The sequence below is a fragment of the Schistosoma mansoni genome, chromosome 3, assembly GCF_000237925.1.
Source record: "Schistosoma mansoni strain Puerto Rico chromosome 3, complete genome".
NCBI lineage: Eukaryota > Metazoa > Platyhelminthes > Trematoda > Strigeidida > Schistosomatidae > Schistosoma > Schistosoma mansoni.
In genome coordinates, this window is record NC_031497.1 from 18,182,788 (window position 1) to 18,188,940 (window position 6,153).

A 6,153-nucleotide genomic window follows, 5' to 3' on the forward strand; every position below is an offset into this window, starting at 1 on the left:
TGCGAGCAGATGTAACCTGGATCGTGGATGAATTTTGACATACCGGTGTCCTTGCAGTCATATGCTATTCCCATACATAAGAAGACAAACTCCTACATGTAAGCTCGATCAACTGCGAAATATAAACTATATAGTTCATCATATTCTTAGACATTTCAACTGATGGAGGATAGATAACACTCACACCTTCCATAATAAAAACAATTTTACTACCCAAACTAAGCAAATAGTATGTACAGATTCAACGAAGCCAATTTTTACTTAAGAATGATCAACAAGTAGTTAAGACTGTGGTCTCTCTAACGCTTGTCTTTGTGTAGTATTATTTACGATAGAAAATGTGGATTGGAATGTAACAAAGTGTGTAGATGTGACAGGAACTGTTTACTATAAGAAGTTCTTTCTAGTAGCGTTTTTAACTAAAATATATATTCAATTTGTAAGCTAATTTTTCTGCATCAAATGTTGCTGTTTCTGAACTAGTAGTAATGATGCATCAATAAACTTTTGCCAAATTTTTATTTTCGTCTTCGTACTTTCATGGGGAGATATACCGATAATCATAATGGGTAACTGTTTGTGAAAATTAAAAACTACTAAATTTTTGCTTTATAAGTACCCATTTCGTTACAAAAACTTCTAGCACTGCATCAGTTTAGACGTTTCGCTAGAATGTTGCGTTGTATTCACAAGTTTCTTCACTAAGACAGTAAATGCGGATGAATACTTGTGGTGGCATTGTTCCCTAACCACATGGTCTTCGAAGCCAAGCATATAATGACTGAAAAGATGTATATTCGACATATAACACTTGGAGAAGGGCGTGGAGACATTCATTCAATCGGATGGCATGGCTCAGTCTTTCAGACGCGCTCATTACGTGTAACTTATTACTATTCACATTAAATATACTATTCTATCACCAGCATACGTATTTCAGTTTGGGAAGGACAGGAGGTTTGATGGCCTATATTAGTCCTGGCAATGATGGTCTCTCAGTTGGTCCAACTTTCTTTCGAAAGAGTGGACGGACGGAGCCTCAACCACGTGCTGAGGTAATGAATTCCACTCGTTGATTATTCGATGGGAAAGTCGGTAGTCAGCTGACAAGTAATTCGTTCTGGGCTTGTGAACATCTTCGGAGTGCCCTCGTAAACTTTCTTTTTTGGGAGACAAGAAAAATGAGGGCATATAAGGTGCAAATCTGTCACTAAGCAATTTGCAAACTGTATTCCAGTTACCTCTATTCTTCGATATGACAGCGGGGATAGGTTTAATTTGGTCAGTCTAGTATCATACGGGAACTCCGCCTGTAGCTCTTCTAGAATTACTGCCGGTCCCAAGCCCACACAAAGGAGGAGGGTTGGGCATGGGGTTAGCGACCCGATCCCGTATAAAACCAACTCGCTAAAAAAACGCTAACCAGAAAAAATTATCCAAACCATTTAAACTTCGCCCTGGTAGTTGAAGGAATAATTGTGACGTCTCATGATGAAAGTCGAGTTCCTTCGGAATTCATGAGGCCGATGCACTTTCTAACATGGAGGTGCTTGGAATCAGTAAATCACATTGGACGCAGGTTAGACAACAACGACTGTCTTCAGGGGAACTTCTGTTATACTCCGGTCATGAAGAAGAAAATGCCCCGCATACACAAGGAGTCACATTGATGCCGTTCAGAAAAGCACAAAATGCACTCATTGGATGAGAATCTCATAGACCAAGGATCATCAAAGCCTCCTTCAAAACAAAGAGAGAGGGCATTACAATGAACGTCATCCAATGCTATGCGCCTACTAACGACTACGATGAAGGCGTTAAAGACTAATTCTACGATAGGCTGCAGTCGATCTTCGAGAAGTGCCCAACCAAGGACCTGACCATTCTGATGGGAGATCTCAATGCTAAGGTTGGAATGGACAATACTGGATACGAAGACATCATGGGACAACATGGACCGGGAGGAAGGAACAAAAATGGTGAGAGATTTGCAAACCTATGTGCCTTCAATAAACTGGTCATAGGTGGCACCATATTCCCACATAGACGCATTCACAAAACCACATGGATTTCGCAGGATCACAGAGTAACAACTGGAATAACAACTGGACAGAACTTGAAAGGAAGGCTCAGGACAGAGTTGGATGGAGAATGCTGATGAGCGGCCTATGCTCCTCGACGAGGAGTAATAGGCGTAAGTAAGTATCGTACGGGAGCTTCGCTATTCTGGGAATCAGCTTAGTTGCTGTTCTCTGAACCCTTTCCAAGAGCTCACTGTATTTTTTTAAACAGGAGCTAACCGCTCGTATGCAGTACTCAAGTTTAAGACGCACGAACATTGTATACAAAGTCAAAAACGTTTTTGCGTCGATATGACTCTAAGCCCTACGTATTGACCATAAACTTCTAACACATTTGGTGACTGTTGCACGACAGTATGCAGTAGTCTTTTAGTCTTGGCTGACGATGAATCCCTATTAATTGTGTGTCTGGACAACAGGTGGCTCAGTGTCATTCATCGTGTATGTATCTGTACCTTGATGACCGATATGCATCACAATACAGTTGGAAATATTTATCGGCAATTGCCAGGTTTGGGACCATTCAGATAATTTCACCCTTACTTTGTATCGCTCTCCATATCTTGACATCGTCAGCATATAGCAAAACTGACGACGATAGTAGACGAGGGAGGTCATTTACGTACAGGAGGAATAACACTGGCCCCAAAACTGTACCCTAGGGGACTCCACTAGGCATAGTTTCCCATCCAGACAACTTGAAGTTCACCCTTACTCTTTGTTGACGCCCAACTAGGAAGTCTTTTATCCACGTCAACAGATTGCCTCCAATCCCGACATTCCTTAGCTTATATGACAGCCGGTTGTGCGGGACTTTGTCGAAAGCTTTGCTGAAATCTATGTAGGCTACGTCTACAGGTAACTTTTGGTCCTTAAGAGCGCACCAGCTTTCACGAGCGGCTAAGAAGTTATTGAGACAGAATTACCTATTCTAAAACCATGCTGCTTCTCCAAAAGATCTGGTTTTCATCGAGGTACTTAAACAGCTCCTTCCAAATAATCTTTTCTAGGACTTTAACAACCACACTAGTTGGGCAAATGGGTCGGTAATTCTCAGGTTTATGTTTCATATCTGTTTGGAAGACAGGCAAGTAAAAGTTTCCGGCTTCTAACGTCTACAAGTATTTCATAGGATTGCAAAAAATCAATACCGATAATGGGAACAAGGACGTCAATTTCTATGAAGCTGCGTGAAAAGTTGAATTTGGGACCGAAATGTAATTGTAACTGCCTTTACCGTATATCTTGATCTCAGATCTATTAATAATAATAATTTATTCACAAATAACAGTTTATTACATGAAGCATGTCAGTTTACAGACAAGATCAAATTGTCACAGAAGTTACAATTTTCACTGTAGTGAATTACTCAGCTGGGTTGATACATTATAAGATATGAATGTAGATGGTTTCAGTAAGAAACGTATCCTCAATATCACAATTGGCGCACTTTATGAAGCTTGCGTTGCGACATGCAACTGATGGTCGGGAATAAATCCATGCCGATTTGGGGGCTGCTAGAAACCACAACTTTATATCACTCTGAAATATCTGAGGCTTTTATAATGGTGCGGGGCGAAGTCACGCGTTCCATATCTGTCTTCAGTGGCGTATCTCAAGGGGGCTGAAAAAGGGTGTTAGAAAAAGAAGGGACCAGAAGCAGAATAGTGGGAGAGGACAGAGCATGGGTTCTGTAATTGGTTACATTCATTCTAATAACAATGGGGTTCGTTATATTCTTTTTGCATCTAGATATTAGGTGGCTCAAAATAAAGTGCCTCACCGGTGGGCGGGAGTTCAAGGAATAGTTAATGAATCTCTTTAGAGTCTAGTAACAAGGTTATTAGCCTTTTGAAATTGGTAAAAGTGTCACAGTTATGGATAGGTATTGGCAACATGTTCCACAATAAACTATACTGCACTGTAAAAAAATTACAACGCATTTTTTGGTGTTTTACGCTAAGTAGTGTGTGTGCATTGTTTCTTAGTCTATAGGCTGGGTCATGGATCGTGGAAATATCGAATTGTTCCTTAGCCTACAGTGCCATAAGGGTTCTAAAGAGAGGTGAGCACATATACCTATGTGATTGACAGTGGAATCACTTCCTAGCAGTTGGCGTTGTATGTGTCAATGCTGAAGCTTTATAGGCGGAAAATTTTAATATCAAAAATAAAGAAAAAGAAGCATCGATAGTAACAGTAGGAAACAATCCACTAGAGCATGACATAAACAGATTTTGGTATTTTACTCATGATACTGAACATACACTGCAACTTTAGGTCGGACTTCCGAAATCAGATTGTGAATATAAAGCTTCGTAAATGGATTTTCGACACATGGTAGCAAGACAATCAGTTCGGATGTACCGCCACTTCTGCATTGTTATCAAAAACTCAGATTAATAAATATTCTCCTTTAAAATCTCTCCATCTAATACTAACTCTGATTAGTATAGCCTCTGGAACAACTCTCTCACGGGTAATAAGATCAGTACCAATAATACCTAGATGACAAAGGGTGAAGCCATACTTGTTAGTATACCTTGTCACTTTATATTTTGCTTCAGGACGTACAACTTTTAGGCCAAATAGTTATCCATAGCGTTCTGAAATCAGCCTTATGTATACTTCATTGCCGGATTCTCAACATTTTTTGCCATCACAGCATTAGTTCGTTCTAAAGGATTTGACCTGCTGATTTCTAGATCAAGGTTTTACGTAGGTTGTGAGTCATTTTTATGGGAACCAAACCATGGCGTTCCCTTAGATTGGCGACAGTGTGGACACTGTTGCTTACTTACTTAATCATGTTATCCTTCGCAAAGAAGCATAGGTCTTCCACTAGCATGCTCCATCCTGCTCCGTCCTGGGCAATCCTGTCCAGTTGTTTCCAATTATCATTCACTCTTTCGATATCTGCTTCTTATTTCCGACGCAATATGCTGCTTGATCTTCCTCTTCCCCTTTCCCATCCAAGATTCAAACTTAGGGCTTGACTCGTGATGCATTACGATAATTTCTGAATTATGTGTCCTATCCACCTCCAACGTCTTTTCCCGATTTCCTCTTCAACTAGAAGCTGGTTTATTCCCTCCTATAGTAGGTTGTTGCTAATGGTATCCGGTCAATGGACATTGAGTATCTTGAGTAGGAAAGTGTTTATAAATGCTTGCAGTTTTATGATAGTGGTTGTAGTCATTCTGAAAGTTTTAGCACCGTACAGTAGAACTGTCTCCACGTTCGTACTGAGGACTATGACTCTGATATTTGTTAGCAGTCGTTTTGAGTTCAATATGTTCGTCAACTGTAGAAATGCCGTCCTTTCTTTGCCAATCCTCGACCTTATGTCTGCATCAGATCCTCCTTGTTCATCGATGATGCTGTCCGTCAGAACATGTAGTGTTGATTACTCACTGGGCCCGCTTGAGTATCTGATCTATCTGAATCTGCCACCTAAATATTTGAACAAGTTGTCTGTTATTTCTATTTTGTATTAACATCTCATTGTGTCTATTAATCCCAAAACCTATACAGACAATTTTATAAAAAGCCTACGTCCTTTCGCTGAAAAATCACAAAAAAGTACAATAAGAGACATCGTGGCGGTTGGCAATATGCATTAAAGAGTATGAATATTATTCAAATGTCAATTCCCGATCTGCTGAATCTCACAGCCGATCACTAATTAATAAGGTGGACTATCTTCAATTCTTACAGAGTCAAAACATGCATCGTAATTGTGACACCATCACAATTCAAGAATCTCGATGAACTGATATACAGGGCGATTGCTTAGTATCACTACGTGATTCCAATATCCATCGACAGGATCAATCAAGCAATAAAAAGAAGTGTGGCGGAGGTGTAGTCACGTTTGTTGTCGATCTACTTTTGCTTGTTTCAAGTTTTCAAATGACTTTATCGACTGTCTAACTTTAAAATGCTGTCCAAAACACCTGGATAAATACAAATATATTTATCTTACCAACATCTACATGACTCCATAGTGCACAACATCTGGTTTTTCTTTCGCTGATGAATTTACTGAGATTTCTGTTACTGCCTTGAGTGG